Source organism: Ovis aries, chromosome 23 (assembly GCF_016772045.2).
Source record: "Ovis aries strain OAR_USU_Benz2616 breed Rambouillet chromosome 23, ARS-UI_Ramb_v3.0, whole genome shotgun sequence".
NCBI classification, from domain to species: Eukaryota; Metazoa; Chordata; class Mammalia; order Artiodactyla; family Bovidae; genus Ovis; species Ovis aries.
Window position 1 is genome coordinate 40,291,468 of NC_056076.1, and position 23,090 is coordinate 40,314,557.

General features: G+C 41.4%; 1 protein-coding gene and 1 long non-coding RNA gene across 6 annotated transcripts in view; one reads left to right on the forward strand and one right to left on the reverse strand.

Moving 5' to 3' along the window:
- ARHGAP28 (Rho GTPase activating protein 28) overlaps window positions 1-23,090 on the forward strand; it is a 142,370-nt gene that overhangs the window by 12,027 nt on the left and 107,253 nt on the right. The gene's annotated exons all lie outside the window — the stretch shown is intronic.
- Window positions 1,546-8,133, reverse strand: LOC121817770 (uncharacterized). Its single transcript, XR_006057830.2, has 2 exons — window positions 7,715-8,133; window positions 1,546-3,506 (listed from the first exon to the last, which is right to left on the reverse strand). It is a non-coding gene; the product is annotated as an uncharacterized LOC121817770 (long non-coding RNA).

Below are 23,090 nucleotides of genomic sequence, written 5' to 3' on the forward strand. Positions count from 1 at the left end.
TGAGGGCTGCCTCCTCCCCAAGTTGCTCACTCCACCTCTGTGCCTTCTCTGCCTCTATACTCCTCTTATTACGCTTATCCGCTACTTAATAGTAAGACTTATGTGGCTGACCTTTCCAAAGATGAGCAGGTTGTTGATGCCCTGGACCATGTCGTATTCATCTCCAGTCCCTGGCACATACATGCTTATTGAGTAAGTGAACAATTAATTCACTAAATAATAGGGAAGGTATTTTAAATATATGACCATATTTTCATAATTGGCTATAATTTTGAGCCTAGAAGTATTAGAAATGTTGGACTGGTGGTGTGTTGGAGAATATAGCATCCTGATTTTGCATATTACCTGCTTTCCCAGAATCGACTAAACTAGCCTTTGGTCATAGGATAACTGAGACTCTTTGGTGATATGCTATGAAGTAAAGATAGAAGTCAAAGCTGGCAAGAATTGTAAATGAACATGCCTTGACACATAAAACTGAGAGCAGCATGGATAATGAGAAGAAGGTAAATATAGCCTCCATTGTTTTAAAGATTAAATTTTGCTCAAGGGTCACTTTGCTTATTAAAACAAGAAGAATTTAAACTGATTTTTACAATAAAAGCGAAATTGAGCAACCTTCTACTGAGCCTCTGTGTGCCGTATACCCTATCAGGTTCTGGGGCTGCAAAAATGGTTACTAGTCTTTCTGTGAGAATAGATGGACTGTCATCTGGCATTTCAGTGGCATCCGAAGTACAGCTCGTTGAGGGTAGAAGTGATGTCTGTCTCTCTGTGTGTGTCCCAGCATTAGCCTCCAGGCCCCCCAGAGTGGACATTCAGTATTTGAATGGTGGGAAGAATGATAGAGGAAAATCGCATGAGATGCTCTGGGAAAGCAGAGAAGGTGTAACTAACACTTGGGGCTACATTGTGGAGGATAAGAAGGGATTAAGGAAGGCATCTGGGAGGGGTCATAGCTAGATTAAGTCTTAAAGAATGAGCCTGGATTAGCAGGAGGAAGGAGGCTGGGAAGAGTGTTTTGTCAGGAGAACCAGTTCTGCGGAAAAGGAGCGGCACACATAGCGGTGGTTGCTGGTGTGCTAGGGACCAGCCAGGGTTGGGAGGGACCACTCACTGCAGTCTGGGGAAAATGATGGACGCAGACTGAACTTGGTTACATGTCCAGTTTTCTCATTAGCGTAATGAAGGACTTCTACAGGCCGACCTCTAGGATCCCTCCTAACACAGAAATTCTCTTCTTCTCTATAGTTAATTTGGAAAAGAAGGCAATCAGATAATCCTGGATTTTTAACAAAACATGGATTCCGACCTGTCCTCGTTTTGTAATAACATCTTTCCCCTTCTCCATTAACTCTGCTTATGTAGATGATCTCTTGGGTACTTCTGTGGTCTGTGCAGGAAGCAGGTATTGTTGTCTCATGTATACCTTTGATTACTCTTAACCAGAATTTGATTCATTTCAAAGAAGCTACCAAAGTTAGAATGACTTGTCAGTAAGGTCTTTGTCTTTCATATTTTCTTTGAAAAATACAGCTGGTCCAATAAGCAGAGCTGATTTTTATTTTTCATATGATATAAGTTGGTAGCCCAGTTAATAGCTTCCCTGGTGACTCAGACAGTAAAGAATCTGCCTGAAATGCAGGAGACCTGGGTTCAGTCCCTGGGTTGGGACGATCCCCTGGAGAAAGAAATGGAAACCCACTCCAGTATTCTTGCCTGGAAAACCCCATGGATAGAGGAGCCTGGCTACAGTCCATGGGGTCACAAAGAGTCGACCGCAACTAAGTGACTAAGACACACACTGCCCAGTTAATAGGGGTGTTAGGTACTGTTGAAGAGTGCCATGGCCTTTTATGGTTTTTTGTTCACATTTAAAACAGCATTGATTCATAACTTAATTTTTGAAAGATAAATTTTCTTAATATCATACTTCTAGTTATATTGGCACAAAATTAGAATAAATTTAATATAATTTAAATAAAGCAGAGATTTCCAAGAAATATGTGAGCATGTTCTGTGTTTTCTCCGTGTTTTTCAATAGTTCAGCAACACAAACACGCAATTGAAGGAGGAAAATACGTTTCAACTCTTTTCCTCATTTTCTGCTTTTGAGCTTTTGTGAAAGACCAGGTCCCCCAGTTGAGATATCTGAGGACTTATTGCTAGCACATGCCTGTGAGAGAGATGGGCATGGAGGCCAAGAACCACCCATCCCTGCCTTCTTCTTTCTCTCGTCACCTCAACCTCTCCTATGGCAAGAAATTAATATAATGGCAGTGATCCTAAAGATCTTCAAGATTTCTGAAGACACATCCTCAAAAAAGCTTTTATTTAGTGCTAATAGTCACTTGAAAGAAGTGAAAGTGTTAGTCACTCAATCGTGTCTGACTCTTTGCAACTTCATGGACTGTAGCTCACCAGGCTGTCTGTCCATAGAATTCTCTAGGCAAAAATCCTGGAGTGGGTAGCCACTCCAGTATTAAATGTACTTACGTGTTAAAGGTATTAATGTATTAAATGTACTTAATACATTTAAAAGTTGAGATATGCTCAATATACAGTTAAATTCACAGTTGATTCAGCTAGTTGACTTTTAACCCATGTAACTACCATCCAAAGTAAGATACAGAACATTTCCATCACTCTAAAAATGTCCTTCACACCCCATTTATATCCTGCCAGTTTCTGGCTTCTACCACCATACATTAGTGTTGCCTATTCTTGGAAGTCGTATAAACAGAACATTACAGTAGATACTGTTTTGTGTCTGTCTTCCTTTACTCAGAATAATAGTTTTTGAGATTCAAACATCATTTCATTAGAGCTTGAAAGTGGTAAAAAGTGTATGTAGGCCTTTTGGTGATTTCATTTTATTGTTTAAGTGTTTGTCATCCAGCTGTCCGCAGGCATTGCCTGTTGCATAAAGGAGAGGCTCAAGTGAGGGAGCAGGTTTAGATGAAAACTTGCCACAGGATTAGAATCTGGAGTCTCAGCTCTATTGTTCAGTTCAGTTCAGTTCAGTTGCTCAGTCGTATTTGACTGTTTGCGGCCCCATGAATTGCAGCACGCCAGGCCTCCCTGTCCATCACCAACTCCCAGAGTTCACTCAGACTTACGTCCATCGAGTCAGTGATGCCATCCAGCCATCTCATCCTCGGTCATCCCCTTCTCCTCCTGCCCCCAACCCCTCCCAGCATCAGAGTCTTTTCCAATGAGTCAACTCTGCATGAGGTGGCCAAAGTACTGGAGTTTCAGCTTTAGCATCATTCCTTCCAAAGAAATCCCAGGGCTGATCTCCTTCAGAATGGACTGGTTGGATCTCCTTGCAGTCCAAGGGACTCTCAAGAGCCTTCTCCGACACCACAGTTCAAACGTATCAATTCTTCGGCGCTCAGCCTTCTTCACAGTCCAACTCTGTTGTAGACCCAGGCAAAATTGGGAAGTAAGCACATTTGTTTTTGGTTCCTGCTCAATTTGCTTTGACTTCTAAAAATCAAACCTGGCTAGGAAAGAATGAGAGTTTTACATTTAGCAAACATATTAATTGATTTTAAACAGTGAGTATAATAAACACTTTTGTTCAAATAATTGTTTTAACAATGTGTGTGAGAAAAATAAATAAGAAAATTAACTATGAAAATAGATCTCTAGAGTCTCTGTCCTTCAGTTCATTCATCCATTTATTGTTTCTTTGAATTTCTTTTGTAGCACTTGTCTTCTGAGTGTCTTCTCCTGAGGGCACTGTGAAGGATCACAACTAAACAGGATGGAGTTTCTGTGCTTGAGGGGCTTTTAAGGGAGCCTGAGGGCTTTGGGAACCATGTCTTATTCAGCTTCATGCCTTCTGGAGAGGACACAAGCTTTAATTCCTTGGGGAATGGTGTTTAAGTTGGGCGCGTGGGTATACTGGGTAATGTAGGTGTATTGGTGTATGGGTAGGATGTGGGGCAGAGAGGATGTATAAGGGGTCTCATAAACTAGCTCGGATGTCCTGAGGAACTGGTGAGGGAAGTAGTGGAAATGTCTATAAAAATATTTGCAAGATTTTATTTGCAGGGTGGGATTGGCTCAACGAGTGGTCAAAGATGTGTCAGTTGTTAAGGCCAAACCAATGGAAGTAAATTAATGAGAGTACCTCACCATGGGACGGTGTCTTCAACTCTGTATAGATTTCTTTCAAAATGAATGAAAGCTAGTTTTTTGAAAATCAGATCAGAGCATAAACTTAACTGTTTTAGAACTGTAGGAGAGTTTATTACCCACCCCCTACTGAACCCCACCCCCTCGCAACCAAAATAACCCATATAAAATAGCTGATCCCGTGGGAGTTGCTGGCTTAATGGTAATCATAAGCATATGCTAGAATCCAAGTGCTTCAGCCAGAGTCCCACCCTCAGGCTTCACATTTAGCGTAGCTCTTACCCCCATTAGCTTGGCTTGTGGTTGGATGACACAGCTGGGTGTTGTGGATGACAGAATTTTCCTAGCATTGTGCACCAGAGGGATACAGGCAGGTGGGGAGAAGACTAGCTCAACACTAATGAAACCCTGACTGTCACATGCATTCTGGTAATTCCATGAAGGCAAGAATGTTGCTAATAACAGAGCAGATTTTGTAGGTTGTCTCAAACTTGGTCAGCTGCAGTTAAGCCCTCGACTGCTGGGGCAATGGAATGCACCCCTATTTGTTTTCGGAAGGTAGTGCAAGAGATCCAGTTACAGGTTTTCCATCTTCCTGGAATTATGCTACCCCTAGAATAGAATTCTCCACATACCCAAGTGGGATTAGACCTCAATTTTAGCAAGTATCCAATTAAATGAACCATTTACTGCATCGATACCTATTTTGGGGAACTATTTTATGTACAGAATATCTTTGTGTGTGTGTGAGAGGATGCATTTATTTAAAGCCAAATTATAAATTGTATTGTCAAAATTATTTGATGAACTACTGAAGCAAGATAACTTCACAAACAGCATGCATGGCAAATGCTATCTTTTAATTTAGAATTAATTGCTCAAAGATACACAAATGAGAACCAAAGGTGATATACTTTATGTTTTCTTGATATCTCTAGCGTGGAGACCAGAGTGATATTTTCACATATCGAAACAAGAAGGGTTATTTTTTATCATGTAGTTCTCAGCTTTTTCAAGTCCTAGAGCTCTTTGAGATGCTAATAAAAACGAGTGACCTCTATGAAAAGTACACATATGTATGCTGTGCAAGTTTGCATGCATTTTTCAGATGGTACATGGACCACAGGTTAAGAAGATGTTGGTCAGATTATTCAAAATTTCCTCTCTGCTTCCATCCAGGGTTTCTTTACACGAGTAGCGAGCACGACAATTTCATGTACCTGGAGAGAGCTCTCATGGTATCAGGTGTATTTCCCAGGACCTAGAGATGAACTCTGAACAAGTGCGGACAAGCTGAGTATAAAAATAGCTAGAATGCCTGCTGTCCTGTGTGTGTCCACAAGGGCAGGACACTTCCGGGTGGCCTGGTCGTGATGGCCAGTGTCTGGACTTGGGCATTTCTGGCTGATGTGAGAAACTCGGTGGGGCAGATGCTGGGAGTGTCTTGAGCTTATGGGATAATCCCTGTACGAAAGGGGTGTTTCTGTTCTCAGGGCTGAAAACTTTGGCAGTCAGCATCTAACGAAATTACTGAGTTTTAGCCACTTCTCAAGGAAAGTTTAGAGGGAGCAGAAATCTTTCAGTATTTCACATGTGAGGAGCGGGGATTGCGTAACTGTTTTCTAATAGCAAGATGAGGGAAATTGTTCTGTTCTGGCTTTTTTTGGACCCTCATTCCCATAGTCCAAGCCCGGTGTCCTGAATGGGAATTTGCTCGGTGTGTCTAGTGCTTTTCTTGGAATCCCTGTGCAGGTGTGTACCCTGCACTTGAGACTCCTGGTCCCTAGTCTTGTGTGCCCAGACAGACAGGAAGATGTTTGCTTATGCCGATGAAGCGTTTCTGAGATTGGAGTTAAAGCTTCTGGTCCATCTCTGACCAATATAACTGTAACCACAAGGGGAAAAAAAAAAAAAAAAGTTTGAGCTGAAAGCTAATTAGACCAAACAACTGACCTGGTCTGTTTGCACATTATCTATTCAGTAGCTGTACCACAGTGAAAATAGATTCAGGAAAGGTGAACTGAAGTCAGGAGTTGCAAATTAATAGCATGTCTTTATAGGGAAGTTAGAAATGAAGGAGCCAAACAGATGCTGCTCTCACTGCCTACAATGATTCCCTGGTGGTGTTGTCGGACAGAGTTCTGGACCGGACAGCTGTTTCTCCTTATACAGGGTTTTATATTGTGCCTTGATTACACACAGCCTGTCCATCAGGCAGTTCATAGCATATTTGAGGTCCCAAGAGTCCTTAGAAAACATCTAACCTTATTTTTCCAATGAGGAAACAGATATTAAGCAGCTCAAGCCTCCCATATTCTAACATTTCTCTGCTATTTTTTATGGGAAGGACTCGTTGTTTTCTCATATTGTCTTGTTCCTTTCCATAGAACGTGTGCTATTCCAACAGGACACTCCTCTGTCCACAGACTGTCAGATGACGTGTGTGTAACCAGACACGGGTGTTCGTGGGATGTGTGGCATCCGTTGATTTAGGACTGCAGCCCTTCTCAGGTCATGGGACAGAAGGCACATTCAGTATAGTGTGGTTATTCTGTCCTTTGAAAAGAAGTGTTTTAACACTGGAAGACGTAATTCTTTTGCACTGACAGATTTTCTCATATTGCCAAGTGTAGGTAGCTTCACAGATATACCCTTGGTGCTCATTTAAAGTTCAGTGAGGACCTCAGAAAGGATAAAGTGCTACCTTCAAAATGTGGTTTCTTTAAAAAATTTAAAATAACTTTTTTCCCACTTTTGCGATATTATCAACATATAGCTCTGTATAAGTTTAGGGTGTCAGCACAGTTATCTGACATTGTGAAATGATTACATACATTGTGAAATGATTATAATTAGTTAATATCCACGGCCTCATGTAGATACACAATAAGAAAAAGAAAAATGTCTTTTCAAAACAATGGCCATCGGCTCAATTCTCTTTCCTGGCTTTCTTCTTCTGTCTCCTGGACTTCTCTGTAGGAAGAGACAGCTTAAACTCTGCAGCCTGTGAAGGTACTGTGCTCTCACCCATCTCTGGGCACTTCCTATAAAGCCAGCTCAGCTGCCAGTGCTTTCTGTGGATTAAAACCCTGGGGCTTTCACTCCCAAGAAGTAGGTACTGTTTTGCCTCTCATTTTGTAAGTTTAGAAACAGATGCAGAAGGTAAGTAATTTGCCCCAGTAAAGTAGAGCAGCTTCACTCCAAAACCCATGCTGCTGCTGCTGCTTTTTTTTTTAAAATTGTGGTAAAATACACATATCCTGGACTTCCTGGATGGCGCAGCGGCAAAAAACCCACCTGTCAGTGCAGGAGACACAAGAGACATGGGTTCAGTCCGTGGCTGAGGAAGATCCCCTGGAGTATGCCCACTCCAGTCTTCTTGCCTGGAGACCCCATGGACAGAGGAGCCTGGCGGGCTACAGTCCATGGGTCACAGAGTTGGACACAGCTGAGTGACTGAGCATGCGCACGCACACACATGCACGCACGCACACACACACAAAATATAGCAGAGCCTGTGCTTCTTGACCTGCATTCTCTGCCTGCTTTCTACACACCCTCGTTCCCTTACCTGAAGAGCCTCCTCCCCGTCTCAGCTGCTTCAGTCCTGTCATCCCCAGGGGTTGGGCCACAGCTTATGTTGTCTAGGAAAATCCGCCCTAGTGCCTTTTCCTCTTCCTTCCCCTCCAGTCTGTATCCAGTTTCTCTCTGTCGTGCTCCTGGTGAAGCCGGGACCCGTGCTGCCCTCCAGTCATTATTCCCGATGATAAAGATGCCGTGACTGCTCTGTAGCTGCCCCCGCAGTGTGTGCAGCCCCCTGAGCGCTGGAGCTGCTACGCCTCCCTGTCTTCTCACTGTCCAGCAGCATGCCCCATAGACGCCTATGAAGTGGAGCGGAGGGGGCCATATATGATATTTTTTCCCCCAAACTAGAAAGCAAGATAATCAACTCTAGTTTTAAATTTATCATAGAAGGCAGTTTCTCACAATGAGAAAGAGAAAATGAAACTCCGAAGAAGCACAAAAGAATGCTAATCAGGGTCAGGTTCCACATGATCAGTTGCTTATGCTTTCACTTTGTTAGATTTTCTCTCTTGTAAAGGAAAAAAAAAAATTCCCTGGGACATGAAAGAAAAAAGGAAATGCCTTTTGTTTTTCATGCTGTAAAACTAGAGTGTCTATGACCTCATTTGAGGCAGTCATTCTTGGACATAATGTGTCTCCTTTAGTTAAAATGCAGCGTCTAATTTAGGACTTCATAACCAGGGATGATTCACAGGATATTAGAGGATATAATTTTAAAGACTGGGAAATGATGGCCATGAGGAACGTACACAAAAAGTGAGATTGTCGGTCCTGGGATGTTGAAAGGCAAAATGAGCCCTGCCAGCTGAGTCAACAAGAAACTTTAAACCGATGGGTTCACACATACTATACTGAGGTGTCTGAAGGATCTCCTGGTTCTCTCCTGGTGTGCCCCACCTGGAGATGCCCTACCAGACCCTACGGGGGCAGTGGTGGCTCCGTCATAGCGGCTCCATACAGAGAAAACGATAGTGCTGTCTCTGCGATGGTATAAACCGTGATACTTGGCATGTCATTTTCCTTTCTGATTTTAGATGGCTTTCCTTTCCTTGGCATTATCTAGAGTTATGAAGTTAATTGAGGTTGCTAAGACAAGAAACCAATTTTTCTACTGTAAGAAATAGCAAAGTCTCATTTATTTTTAGAGGGTTTTTTTTTTTAATGTGGACCATTTTTAAAGTCTTTATTGAATTTGTTGCAATATTGCTTCTGTTTTTTAAGTTTTAGATTTTTGGCCACAAAGCATGGGTGATTTCAGCAACCCCTACCAGGGATTGAACCTGCACCCCCTGCACTGGAAGGCAAAGTCTTAACTATGGACCATCATGGAAGTTCCAGCCCTGCCCCCACCCCGTTTTGAAGACATGCCTACAAATCTTTTAAAGAATTCCAGGCATCTGGGAAGTCCAACTTCATAAAATAGTGGTCAGTTAGAAAGGAAGGAGCACTACATTCCTAGAACAGACTAATTTGATTATACTTTATTAAATAGATTAATTTTCAGGGTGGTCATTCTCATTACACGCATTTAATTGATGCTAAATTGTATTAAGAACTTAATTTTAACTCCCTTTACAAACTGGCCAGTGCCCATTCTCCCTTGGTAGACTGATGAGATTTCTACTCAGCTGTGCCTTTTACTAATCCTCATTTCTGTTCTGAGAGGAAAACGTGAATGGGGCCAAATGGAATTCTTTCCCGTACTGAATTGAATAACCACAGTTTCTGAAACTGTTTCAAAAGACTGTGAGTGTTATAAATTATTGGGTCCTCAGACCCAAATTCAAGCTTCCCTGGTGGCTCAGACAGTGAAAAATCCACCTGCAGTGCAGGAGACACGGGTTCGATCCCTGGGTTGGAAAGGTCCCCTGGAGCAGGGCATGACACTCACTCCAGTATTCTTGCCTGGGGTATCATCATGGACAGAGGAGCCTGGCGGCTACAGTGTGTGGAGTCACAGAGTAGGACAGGACTGAGCGACTAAGCACAGCACGGCCCAGACCCAAAATCAGACAGTGAAGTGAAACAGACCTTATTTGTTCAGATTGCATCACTGGTATCACAGGTAGACCAAGGCTTAGAGCTTGACTTTCAAATTTGAGCTTGCTTCTAATCCTGTCTCTGAGCTTCCTAGAGAGCAGTAGTGGTAAAGACTCTGCCTGCCAACGCGGGAGACTTAAGAGACTCGGGTTCAATCCCTGGGTCAGGAAGATCCCCTAGAGGAGGGCATGGCAACCCACTCCAGTATTCTTGCCTGGAGAATCCCATGGACAGAGGAGCCTGGCGGGCTACAGTCTATGGGGTCGCAAAGAGTCAGATGAGACTGATCGACTTAGTACGCATGCCCGCTGATCCTGTGTCTCTCACAGTCTTTTTTCTCTGCGTCCGAGACCATTCGTGTCTTCAGTGAATACAGACTTCGTGCAGTGTAACACAGGTTCCCGGCTCAGTAGGGCCGGTTGCTGAGCCCCCTCCAGCCCCTGCACCGTGAGGATGTTGTCTAAACAGAAGGGACTCTGTGTGGTGGGCTCTGGAAACCCCTCACCCGGTGCCAGGCCGGTTCTTAGCTGGAATCGCAGCATGGTGACTCCCAGGCTCTGCCGCCTCAGTGGAGGAGCACCGACAGGTGACCACGCTGTGGCTCCTTCCTCCCAGCACGTCTTGATCATCTTGGCCACAATTCAGGAACGCAGAGGGCAGACACCTGGGAGGTGCCTCAGTAGCATCCCACCAGGACGAGCATTTATTTTTCCCTCTTTATATGCGCATAATCATTCTGTCTGCTTTGTCTTTGACTCACTGATGGAGGATGATTTTTTCTATTGTTGTGATAAGCACTATGCATAGGAGTGTTGGGTGAAGTGAAAATAGAGCCTCACTTCAGTTCAGTTCAGTCGCTCAGTCCTGTCCGACTCTTTGCGACCCCATGAATCGCAGCACGCCAGGCCTCCCTGTCCATCACCAACTCCCGGAGTTCACTCAGACTCACATCCATCGAGTCTGTGATGCCATCCAGCCATCTCATCCTCTGTCGTCCCCTTCTCCTCCTGCCCTCAATCCCTCCCGGCATCAGAGTCTTTTCCAGTGAGTCAACTCTTCGCATGAGGTGGCCAAAGTACTGGAGTTTCAGCTTTAGCATCATTCCTTCCAAAGAAATCCCAGGGCTGATCTCCTTCAGGCCTCTCTTAATAAATCAGTAGCTTTTGTATCTTACAGAAGTGCCACTTAGTCAAGCGATGCTGCGTCGAGGCTGTGATTTGGGAGGGCACAGAGAAATAAGAGCCTTGTGGATACCCAGGTGCCCCGTGTGAAATGGTACCTGAGGGCTGATTTCCTAGTTTTTTTTTTTTTTTTTTTAAAGGAAAGTGTTCTTGAAAGAAACTGTTAAATGTTTCTACATACTTTCAATACAGTATTGCAGTTGTAAAAGGTCAAAGTAAAAAATTAATTTGATGTGAGAGTCACTGCTTGTGTCTAATTAGAAATAAATCTTCAGATTAGCCTTTCAAAAATTTTGTGTAGACATTTCTATTCTATCTAATGTAAAGTGACAGTAAGAGCAAGTATCGTGTTTTCAGTGAAACCAAATTGAAATCGAGTTCCTTTTTTTCTTCTCTGTCCCTTGTGTTTGTTTGTGATTCTTAGGGATAGTGCAGTCCTACGATTCATTCTATATCACACTGTGAATTTTCAGCTTATTCAGTAAATGCAGCCCATAGTTGGAAGAATACGATACGTGAAACCTCACATAGTATGTGGCTTAGTTAGAGAGTGATCTTTAAAAATTACTTTTAGTAAAATGAATGTTTTTAAGACAGTTGAAAGGATAACATTTGGAGAAATGAAGTGGAATGATTTGAGGTGTCTTCTTTTTGTTGTTTTAAAGCTTGAAATCTGATGGTCTTCCCAGAGCTCTGTCTTCTGCATGTTTCTGACTCTAGTAAGAAACAGTTCACCCCAAGCATACCGATTTTGTCTCGGTAAATACTGTCTCTGTCCATAAAAGACAAAGAGTTTGCTGCAGTTCCTGTAGGAGTGTTAATAGTAAAGCTGACACACAGAGACGTACTCATTTTTCATGATTGAGATTTGGTCAAATTCTGGTCTACGTGTTAGTGAACATGTGCTTATCTTAAGTATCACCTCAGTAGCTCTAAAATACGTGATACAATTGATTCTCTGTTTGCAAGGACTCCAGCTCTGTTCTGGATATCTACTTATCACAAATAAGACCATTGTCGTGAAGGAGCAAGGTAACAGATAGTTAGGAAGAAATGTCTGTTTAAAACATTATTATAGAATGGAATGTACAATTTGTCTTTGACCATGTGACTCTGAAGCTGTAATTACTTTCCTTACATCTTTAATGAAATTCACTTCTATTAAATGTAATCTTCAAACCTTACAGCAATTTCTCCCAAGAAGGTACCACACATCCAACTTTTATAGGGAAACCTCTAAATGATACATCATTATCACGCTGAGATTAAACTTCCTTGGATAGTTGAGGCCATTTAGTGGAAATTAAAGATGAATATGGTTCAATTTTGGGTATCATAATCAGGGTGAATTTAAATACTAAGATCTAAAGAACCCGTGCTGGCTCGGAAAGAGAGAACGCTGTTAAGACGTGTAAGTCCCTAAGCAGGGCATGGTAGGCTGTTGTCTCCATCATCCTGACTCACACTGGCATAGTGCAACTTTCCATTGGCTCCATGATGACTAGTTGTGACTGTACCTTCCAGCATCAGTGACTGTGTGGACCAAGGTCAGAGTAAAGCCGTGCAGTCCAGTGCTTCAGGACACGTAAACCAATCTTCTATGAATGGAGGGCAGGGATCTCCTCCCTTCCTTCTGTAGATCCCAGTTGCCCAAGGATCTTCATAAACAATAAGGTGAGGGAAGGCCAGGAGCTGGGAAACTTTATTGTCAGTTGTTTCCCAAGGAGACTCTATCTGAGTGGATAATTTTGATCCAAGTGTGGAGAGGCCAGGAGTCCAAAGGTAAGTAATTTTTCAGAAGAATTATAAAGTGATAAGGAGACAGCATAGGCCTACTAAGGCAGTTGCCAAGTTGGGGGTGTTACTGGAAGCACAGTGTCAGAGAGTGAAACTGAATAGCTACTTGTTTCTTGAAAGTAACAATGGAATCTTTAAGGACAGAAATGTCATTTGAGTGGTCGTCATAGACTGGGAAGTATTGGAGGAGGAAAGACAGTAACTTGGCCAAAGAGCCAGAGGGAAATGAAGTGTTTGAAGGTAGGAAGAGGCAGAAAAAAAGAGAAACGGAGAAGAGGACTCCTGAGCTCATGATGGTAAAAATGACAGATTTTCGGATGAGGAGATGAAAGAATCAGAATTATTTAAACCAAGTGCAACACAGAACAGTTTTCATACAGATTCTGATTCTCAGAAGGTGAATGTGAGATCATTTGAAATTCCTGTGGTGATGTACCAAATCTGTAAAATGTTTGAGACGGAAAGGTCAGTAGAACTCTCTCTTTTGCAAGCAGATACGATGTTAAACTAGCGTTTATAGAGACAACGCTACGTGGCTTTAGGTGCCCAGAAAGTTTTAAAATTAGGTATGTTTTGAATTGGGGATGGAGGGTGTTTGTTTTGTATTGGTTTTGCCTTGTAGAAGTTTTCGAGTTTATCAGTAATCCTAATTAATTTTATTGGTAGGAAAAACTAAGTGGAAAATTATTGTTAAATAGAAAGCATGGAGATGGGACCATGAAACAAACAAACAAAAATGTACATAAAGATAAAAGAGTCAGTACTAACAGTGAACAGTGAACCAAGGGCGGGTTGTTGTTGGCATAGACCAATAGCTTCTGGAGTTGCTGAAAAAAAATGATTTGAAAATCATATGAACAGAAGATTGGCTCTGAATCTTGTGCAGTTTGACTTGTGCCAGTTCCACTGGTTGTGCCGAAGTGAGATGACTATATACTTTATTGTCCAAAATGGGACACTTTTGAAAGTGAAAGCAAGTGCTATCTGATCATGTCTGAACAGCAGGTATTGTTGTTCAGTTGCTGAGTTGTGTCTGACCCTTTGCGACCCCATGGACTATGGCACGCCAGGCTTCCCTGTCCTTCACCATCTCCCTGAGCTTGCTCAAACTCCTGTCCGTTGAGTCCATAATGCCATCCAGCCATCTCATCCTTTGTCGTCTCCTTCTCCTCCTGCCTTCTATCTTTGCCAGTATCAGGGTCTTTTCCAATGAGCTGGCTCTTCGCATCAGGTGGCCAAAGTATTGGAGCTTCATCTTCAGCATCAATTCAGTTCAGTCGCTCAGTCATGTCCGACTCTTTGTGACCCCATGAACCGCAGCACACCAGGCCTCCCTGTCCATCACCAACTCCCAGAGTTCACCCAAACCCATGTCCATCGAGTCAGTGATGCCATCCAACCATCTCATCCTCTGTCGTCCCCTTCTCCTCCTGCCCTCAATCTTTCCCAGCATCAGGGTCTTTTCGAATGAGTCAGCTCTTCGCATCAGGTGGCCAAAGTATTGGAGTTTCAGCTTCAACATCAGTCCTTCCAATGAACACCCAGGACTGATCTCCTTTAGAATGGACTGGTTGGATCTCCTTGCAGTCCAAGGGACTCTCAAGAGTCTTCTCCGGCACCACAGTTCAAAAGCATCAATTCTTTGGTGCTCAGCTTACTTTATAGTCCAACTCTCACCATCCATAAATGATCACTGGAAAAACCATAGCCTTGACTAGACAGACCTTTGTTGGCAAAGTAATGTCTCTTCTTTTTAATATGCTATCTAGGTTGGTCATAAGTCCTTCTAATGAATAATCAGGGTTGATTTCCTTTAGGATTGACTGGTTTGATCTCATTGCAGTCCAAGGGATTCTCAGAGTCTTCTCCAGCACCACAGTTTGAAAGCATCAATTCTTTTGTGCTTAACCTTCTTTATGGTCCAACTCTCACATCTATACACGACTACTGGAAACACCAGTACTAGCTTCAACTATACCGACCTTTGTCAGCAAAGTGATATCTCTGCTTTTTAATACGCTGTCTAGGTTTGTCATAGCTTTTCTTCCAATGAGCAAGTGTCTTTTAATTTCATGGCTGCACTCACTGTCCATCGTGATTTTGGAGCCCAAGAAAAATAGTCTTTCACTGTTTACAGCAGGTATAAACTGGGATTTTTCTAAACAAGCCAGCACATATGGTCATACTATGCCTGAGCCCAGATGCTCTGAAATGCATCCTATGTTTTCTAAAATGAGTATCATTCTGGGACGACGTTTCAGTAGTTTTCCTGTATTATCAAGAAACACAAAAATCAGTTAAATTAGTATATGTCTCAATTATCGGGGTTCATATATTGGTTACAAAGGAATCGGGCCATTTCGGTCCTATACCAGTTTCACTTTCAGCCTCTCCAGTATTGAAATGATCAAGTCTGTTAGCGTTTTTTTTTTTTTTTAAAGTGGACTTCTTTCATTTTATTTATTCAATTAATCTGCTGAGCAGACGTTATTTTTGTAGGCAAGAATGCAGAAAGATACCAAAAGGTTAATCTTTAAACTCAGTCTCAGTGATGAAGTGACTCTCATCCTGAAGAGGGCTGAGGTGTCCTGAACCTGGAGAGATCCAGGTTTTTATTTATCCCAAATTGCTAGATCTTAGGTCCCTGACCGGCATGCAAACCCATAGCCCCGGAAGAGAGAGCATGGAGTCGTAAGCACTGAACTTCCAGGGAATTCCCCTCTGTTAGCTTTAAAAGAACCAAATCAGTGTTGAAGAACATTTTTCTGGCTTTGCTACTGACTTTGGCAAGTTATTTAGCTCTTCAGTTGCTCAGTTTCCTCACTGGGGATAATTTTAATAGCAGAATTAATCTCACAGACTTATGAGGATTAAAGACATCACTATAAGCAAAGACCTTAGAACAATTACTGCCACACAGTAAGATTTATATATGAGTTAATTTCTTAATCTTAATCTTGCTAAATCATGTGCTAAATTGCTTCAGTCGTGTCTGACTCTTTGCAACCCAATGGACCATAGCCTGCCAAGCTCCTCTGTCCATGGAATTCTCCAGGCAGGAATACTAGAGTGGGTTGCCATTTCCTACTCCAGGGGATTTTTCCAACCAAGGGATGGAACCTGTGTCTCCTATATTGCAGACAGATTCTTTACCTGCTGAACTAGACTCTGTTATCTGGTTTGAGGTACAGAATTTTCTCTAACGTCTATTGCTTGCACTTCATATAACCTCTTTTGTCCTCAGTTTTGCTATACCTTAGGAATGGGGAGAATAATGCCTTCTGGATACACTGTCAAGATTTAATCAGGTGAAATGGGAACGACATAACAGTGTTTGGCTCAACCTGGGGGCTCGATAAATGTTTAGTGTTTTCCCTTCCCTTCCAGAAGTCATGTAAACATCAGCTAGTGATTGCATCTTCCTTGTAGGTCTTCTACTCAAAGAGAATACTTGAGCAAGTACGATTTTTCTCGTCTTACAGATCGAGTTTCCAGGACAAGTTTCTGTAGACAGATGTCACATCCTTTGCTCATTCCAAGATGTGGGGGTTCATTAAGTTTTGTTTTTGAGACTGAATTGATTTCTTTCTCCTCTGGGTCGGGGAAGACAGGGAGCTGCGCTGGTCTCAGCTCCACCTTGCTTGCCTTTTAATGTTAACACCTTCTCACTACACTGCTCACAGATGGGCTTGTTGCCTTGGGAGTGTGCTCCTGTATTATTGAAAATGCTCTTCATCCCAGCAAATGGCCTGCTACTGAGAAGCTCGCAGACCTGTATTGTAGTACTGTTTCCTCATACTGTATTTTTCCTGATTCAGTGTAAAACCATACAGGCAAAAATTGTCATTCGCAGAAGTAAAAAAGAAAAAAAAAGTGTAAAAATGTTAATTCTTGTAATGTAAAAGCAGAGGTAGTAACTGGCACATTGGGAAATTATTCTTCAGTTTTTACAGCATGAGAGCCTAGCTGTGCAATCCTGGGCAAGTTACATAACCTCTCTGTGCTTCTATTTCTTGATCTGTAAAATGATGGAAGTAGCAGTTCAATCTCATTGGGTGGTACAGAGTATGAGATTAGTTAGTACATGTAAAGCACTTAAAATACCTAATCAGAACCTAGCAAACACCTAAAGAGTTTTATTATTATTGTCATTATTTTAAGCCTGCATGACGTCTTGATTGTACATATCTCCCTATGAAAACTCTAGCCTATTGTTTGACTTCCCAATATAAGAAATATAAACACTTGAGAAATATAAAATGTTTCACTTATTAATGATCAGTAATGATTAGAATTTAAAGACAAGCCTCTTAGGTAAGGCACATAACTTGTTTGACTTGTGAGTGGAGAATCCTGTTTTGTTTTCATTTGTTCTTCCTTGTTGGATACATATGTGATTACATTTTTCTCACCAGCTGTATCCTTTGCAGAATTACTAAAAGGCTGTTGTTTACCACCCAAGCCCAAGAGCTATTGGAAATGGGCAATAAAATCAAGTTTTAGTAGAAGTACAGCATAAAAGCAACAGTCATCCTGTGACTTCCTGCCCTCACTATGCAGTTGAGTTAGTAATCATTGGCACATAGCTGCTAATAGTCAAAGCTGGCTGTTCACGGTTTGCAGCAAACAAGAACTATTTGCTCTCCTGGACTCAAAACACACTTCCTCCTGTCAATCACCTTGCTTCTTTCCTTCCTAGGAATCTGCTCAGGACCATTTGTGTTGTGATGGAAGATACGCTTTCACTTCCAAACTTTTTAATTCCGAAAAAGAGATGGGTTGAGATCTAGACACATACTAAAACTTCTTTTAAAACCTACTTGTAATTAAGAGTATTAAATAATAATAATTTTGCTCTAATTATGCAAGTGCTATGACTTTGGCTGTATTCATTCACTCTTCATTTTCCCTTCCTGCTGTATCTGTAACCATGCGGTATCTTTCAGGTTTTTAATTTTCATTGGCATAAGAACTTTTGAAGCTGAGGTTATGACACTGGTGAGGCTAGTTTTCATTTATCTCTGAATAAATTACTGCTGTGTGAAAAGTAGAGTGAAATCATCAGTCAGTGTTCAACAGGAATATAGGTAGGTTCCATTTCTTCTGCTGTCAATTTTCGTAGTTTGTGTCTTTCAAGGAATCTGTCCATTGCATGTAGGTTGTTGACTTTCTTGGGTTATAGTTGCTTATTGTTGTTGTTGTTTAGTCTCTCAGTTGTGTCTGACTCTTTTGTGACCCCACCAGGCTCCTCTGTCCATGGGATTTTTCCAGGCAAGAATACTGGAGTAGGTTGCCATGCCCTCCTCCAGGGGCTCTTTCCAACTCAGGGATCAAACTTGTGTCTCCTGCATTGCAGGAGGATTCTTTAGCACTGAGCCACTGTGGAAACCCATAGTTGTTTGTAGTATGCCATTAATATCCATTTTCTATCTTGAGGATTTTTAGGGCCATCCTCTTTTTCTTTTCCTAATACTGCTAATTTTTGTCTTCTCTCTTCTTGATAAAATAGCTACAAATTTACCATTTCTGTTCATCTTTTCCCAAACCCAGCTTTTAAATAATTTTTCTCTATCTTTCCTCTGTTTAATCTTTCTTGCATTAATTTTTGTTCATTCTTATCTCAATTATTTCTTTGATTTATTTTGGGCTTAATTTGTTCTTCTTTTACTAGCTTACTAAGATAGAAGCTTAGGTCATTCATTATAGACCTGTCTTCCATTTTAATAACCTAATGCTATAAAATACCCTCTAAGGATTGCTTTAGCAGTATCCTACTAATATTGATATGTTGTAGTTTTCTTATTATTCAGTTAAAAATATTTTCTGATTTCCCTTGGGATTTCTTCTTTGCTATATGGGTTTTTTAAAAGTGTGTCCTTTAACTTTCAATATTGAGGAATTTTGTAGATATTTTTATTTTCTGATTTCTAAATGACTTTCTTTGTCATCAGAAAACACACTTTGTATGAGTTCAGTCCTTCAGAATTTATAAAGCTTTGTTTTGTGATTTGGCATATGATTTATCTCGGTGATACTCCTTGTGAACTTAAAGAGAATATATATTCTGCTCTTTTGGATAAGAGTATTCTAAAAATATCCATGAAGTTGGTTGGGTTGATGCTATTTAAGTTTTCTCTTTTTCTTGATTTTCTGTCTCATTCTGTGTGTTGTTGCTGAGTGTGGAGTATTGAACTCTTCAACTGTTACTGGGATTTCCGTTCCAAGAGTTTTTACTTCAAATATTTTGAAGCCTTTTGTTTCACTGAATGCACATTTAGGATTGTCAGGGTCTTCTTATGAATTTATTTAGCTTTTTATCTTCAAAAAAATCTCTCTGTCTGTCCTTGGGTATGCCCTTTGTCCTAAAATGTGGAAGTCATAGAGCTGTGCTGTTCAGACATCCTTCCCCCAAAGTCGTACACTCAGTCCACAGGCTCAGCTGCCACACAGGCTGTGAAATGAATTCATACATTCATTTAATTTTCATCAGAGCCCTGGGAAGCAGATACTAGTATGATCTCTGTTTTACCCACGAGGAAAGTGAGGCTTAGAGGGATGAAGTTTCTGGAAGATCAAGCAGCTTGGAAGTGACAAAGCCCTTGACCCTGTGTCCTTCCCGTCTCCTCCCTTGCACTCTTGACCTTTGGTGATCCTTTTCTCTTTTACTACATACTAGTCTGAGTGAACTCCGAGAGTTGGTGATGGACAGGGAGGCCTGGCCTGCTGCTATTCATGGGGTCACAAAGAGTCGGACGTGACTGAACTGAACTGAACTGGACCTTGTACTTGATGTTTCTGTACCTGTCTCGCCAGTTCGTGAATTGATGGAGGATAAGAACATTATGTCTTCAAAGCGTTTAATGGAGCTCTTACCCAACAGCCAGTTGAGAGGGAGGAAAAGAGGGAGAAATAGTATCTTCTTCGTTCCTCATTTTGGAAAAGAAATAGTCCTAACCTCTTAGAATTAATTGCCATCAAAATGCATCCTTATCAATAAGATTAATCTTTCAATGTGACTTTGTTTTACTCATTAGAGTCAGCTGACAGGAAATGTGCTGTCCTATAAAACAACAGATGGCAGAAAGGAAATATTCATTATTGTTCTGTTGTCCAGTTTATTATACCTAGTAATGATAGTCTTTGGGATAATGTGTTCTGTGATATTTGCTCCTGTTAGCCATGCCTGTAAATTCTTGTCCCTTACCAGATTGATTTTTGTGCTTTCTGTAGCATTAGATAAATATTAATTCAAATGAGATATATAGTCTCAAATAATGATAGAAATAAGCATAAGGAGACCCTGTAATCAGTAACTTGAAGTTTTCTTTTTATTCATTAACCATACGCAATGATACCTTGGCTAAGTCTGTTAGTATTAATAACTGGGGCAATAAAACTTTTATAGAAAACAGCTAGCAGGGTGCATCTGCTCCCCCAGGGAAGGGGGAGGTTATTAGAACTTCTCAAAGAACTGCGTAAAGAGGTTCTTTCTTCATTAGATGAAGAAGAAACTTGACAACTGGATGGTAGTTTCCACAGTTCACCCCCTGCTCCCCACAATCATGCATGTTTTTGGAGGCATTTAAGCCTCCCTTGAAAACCCTCAGGGCTGAACTCACAAACTCCATGTAGACTGATATTTATTAGACTGGAAGCTACAGGTAAGGTGAGAAATCCTTGTTGCTGGAAGCTGTCAGAAGTCAATTTAGAAACTTCTTTAAATCTTTAATTACTCAATTAAAAATGCCTCTAGTATGGGGGACGCCATGAGAGGAGGAAGAGGGATATAGAAAGCCTTATCATCAGTGTCTAAAATTCTAACTTAGAAAAACCGAACAGACAGTTATTAAAGGTAATAAACTCTGTTTTTATTTGGTCGTGACTCTGTTCTTCAGAGATTCTTCTTCGCTGGCCAAAACCTGTAGAACTTTCAGGTTCAGTGATCACGAGATGCTTCCTCATATTTTGGAACTAAAATGACTTCATTCAAAGTGAGCAACTTTAAATCTTGATATTCCACTTTTAACATTTGTGGAAAGACCTGTAGTAGGTCAGCTCTTATTCTGTCTGTAAAGCAGGAGCCAGAAAGAGTGCAGAGAAGGAAAGAGAAACTTGGAAGTGGGGTCCTATTTCTTAAGCAAAGCAAGAGAAACCCTTCGAAGAGGAGATTACGTTTCACAGGATCTTTTAAGATTCAGGATCTTGCCTCTCCTGGCAATTTTATAGAATGAACAAATATCCACTCAAGTTGCTTTCTTCCTTACACATAATAGATTAATGAGCAGCCATCAAAGAATTGATTTTTAGTTTCTAGTGACCTGAACTAGCCTGACCTGGATTCAGGCAATAATGTGAAGGCTCAAAACGAAATCTATTGTTCCAGGTCCCCATGACTGTCCTGTATCCAGGCACGTTGTTATATTAAACATCAGCACTCAGATCATAAGAGCCACAAAGGACCGCGCATCTCTAGCCTTCTTGTCTGGGTAATGCTCTTAAAAAAATCAATGAGTTCTCATCAAATCCCATCACCACCAAGCTCTGACTTAAAGGGCAACAAAAGAAAGAGAGTTTCCACTTTGAACAAAAACAGGCCCGAGGAAGGATTTTAGGAACAAATTAAGCTAAACTTTTTCAGCGAATTAATTCACGTTGGATATTGTACCTAGTATCCACGAGATAAAAAGTTTGTGGATATTAGGTACAGTATCCAATATGAATTAATTTGCTGAAAATGTTTAGCTGAGTTTTTTCTTGAAATCCTTAATCCATGAGTAAGAAGTTTGTGGGTTTCCCTGGTGTCTCAGATGGTAAAGAATCTGCCTGTAATGCAGGAGACCCAGGTTCGATCCCTGGGTGGAGAAGATCCCCTGGAGAAGGGCATGGCAACCCACTCCAGTATTCTTGCCTGGAGAGTTCCATGGACAGAGAAACCTGGCAGGCTACAGTCCATGGAGTTGTAGAGTGGAACATGACTGAGCGACTAACACTTAAACTTCACTTCACTTCAAGAACCATCTTAATAATGTATTTAGAACTGGGTGATCTAATAAAACATACAGTCATATTTATCTAAAATGTTTTTCAGAGTTCCAACTTGTCTTAAAATTCTATCCCATTACATTTTTCCTGGGATGTTTTTCTATTAAAAAAAAGAATGGTTGTACATTCACTAATGTGATACATACTTGCTACAGGTTTACCATGTGCAGAGCTTTGTGCTTGATTTTGCCCGAAATGTTGCATTTATCTATTCATTTATTTAGCAATTATTTATTGCATGTTACTATATGTGGGAAAGTGTTCTGGGTACTGGGACTATTGTTAAAAACTAGCATTCCTAGTGAAGCCTTTGACTCTCTGGCAGCCTGGGTGCCAGTGGGGAGGCAGCCAGCCCACAGGCAAACAATATTTTGTATAATTTTGTATAGTTTATATTTTGTATAATTTTGGAGAAAAGTGAGAGGTATTCACTGTTTTTGTTGTTGTTGTTTAGTCACCGAGTTGTGTCTGACTCTTTTGCGACCCCATGGACTGTAGCCCGCCAGGCTTATCTGTTTTTACCCAGCTACTAATAATGTCTGTAACAGCCACTGGGCATCTGGGCGCCATGATGTAATGACTGCGTGCTCTTACTTTATCGAAGCCCAGTGTGGGGTCTTTTCCAGTCATCTTATGCAGTTCTCAAAAGCAGACATACAGTGCATGTGTTATCGGTCCTATTTATTCAGACAAAGAAACTGAAGCCCAGAGAGATTGGGTGCATTTCTTTACTAAAGGCTAGCTAGTAATCGGTGAAGGTTTTTTGAATCAAACCCTTGCTTTCTGACCGTGAATCTCATGGTTTTTCTCCGCGTTCTTACTTGATAGACATTGGATCAATCATCCACACAGTCTTTCCTTTCTACACTTCAGGTTAAGAAGCTTTCAGGAGTTGGAACAACTTTTACCAGATCACAACAGGTACAGGTTTTGCTTTTGACTTTCAAAGTGCTTTTAATAAAGCCTCCTATCTACTTAGTGGAGAAGAGAAGGAAAGGGAAAAACCCTTTCTAAAAATCACCCTTGCACACCTCATGGGTTTGCATAAATCTCAGCCTTCTCGGAGCTGATTACACTCCACAGTCTTCATTCGGAAATGGATGAAAATTTGAGCCGGGACACAAACAGGAAGGCTCTGAGGCAGCATTGGTCTCACAGGCACCATCTCTTTAAATAGCTCCCGTGCGCTGGGAATTGTTCTCCACTCTGAGGAGAAGCTCCCTCACAGCCCTTTGTTTCTCTGGCCCGCAGAGCTGGAGGCAGCTGCGGGACAGGTCCTGGCTCCCACGTGAAGTAGGAGGC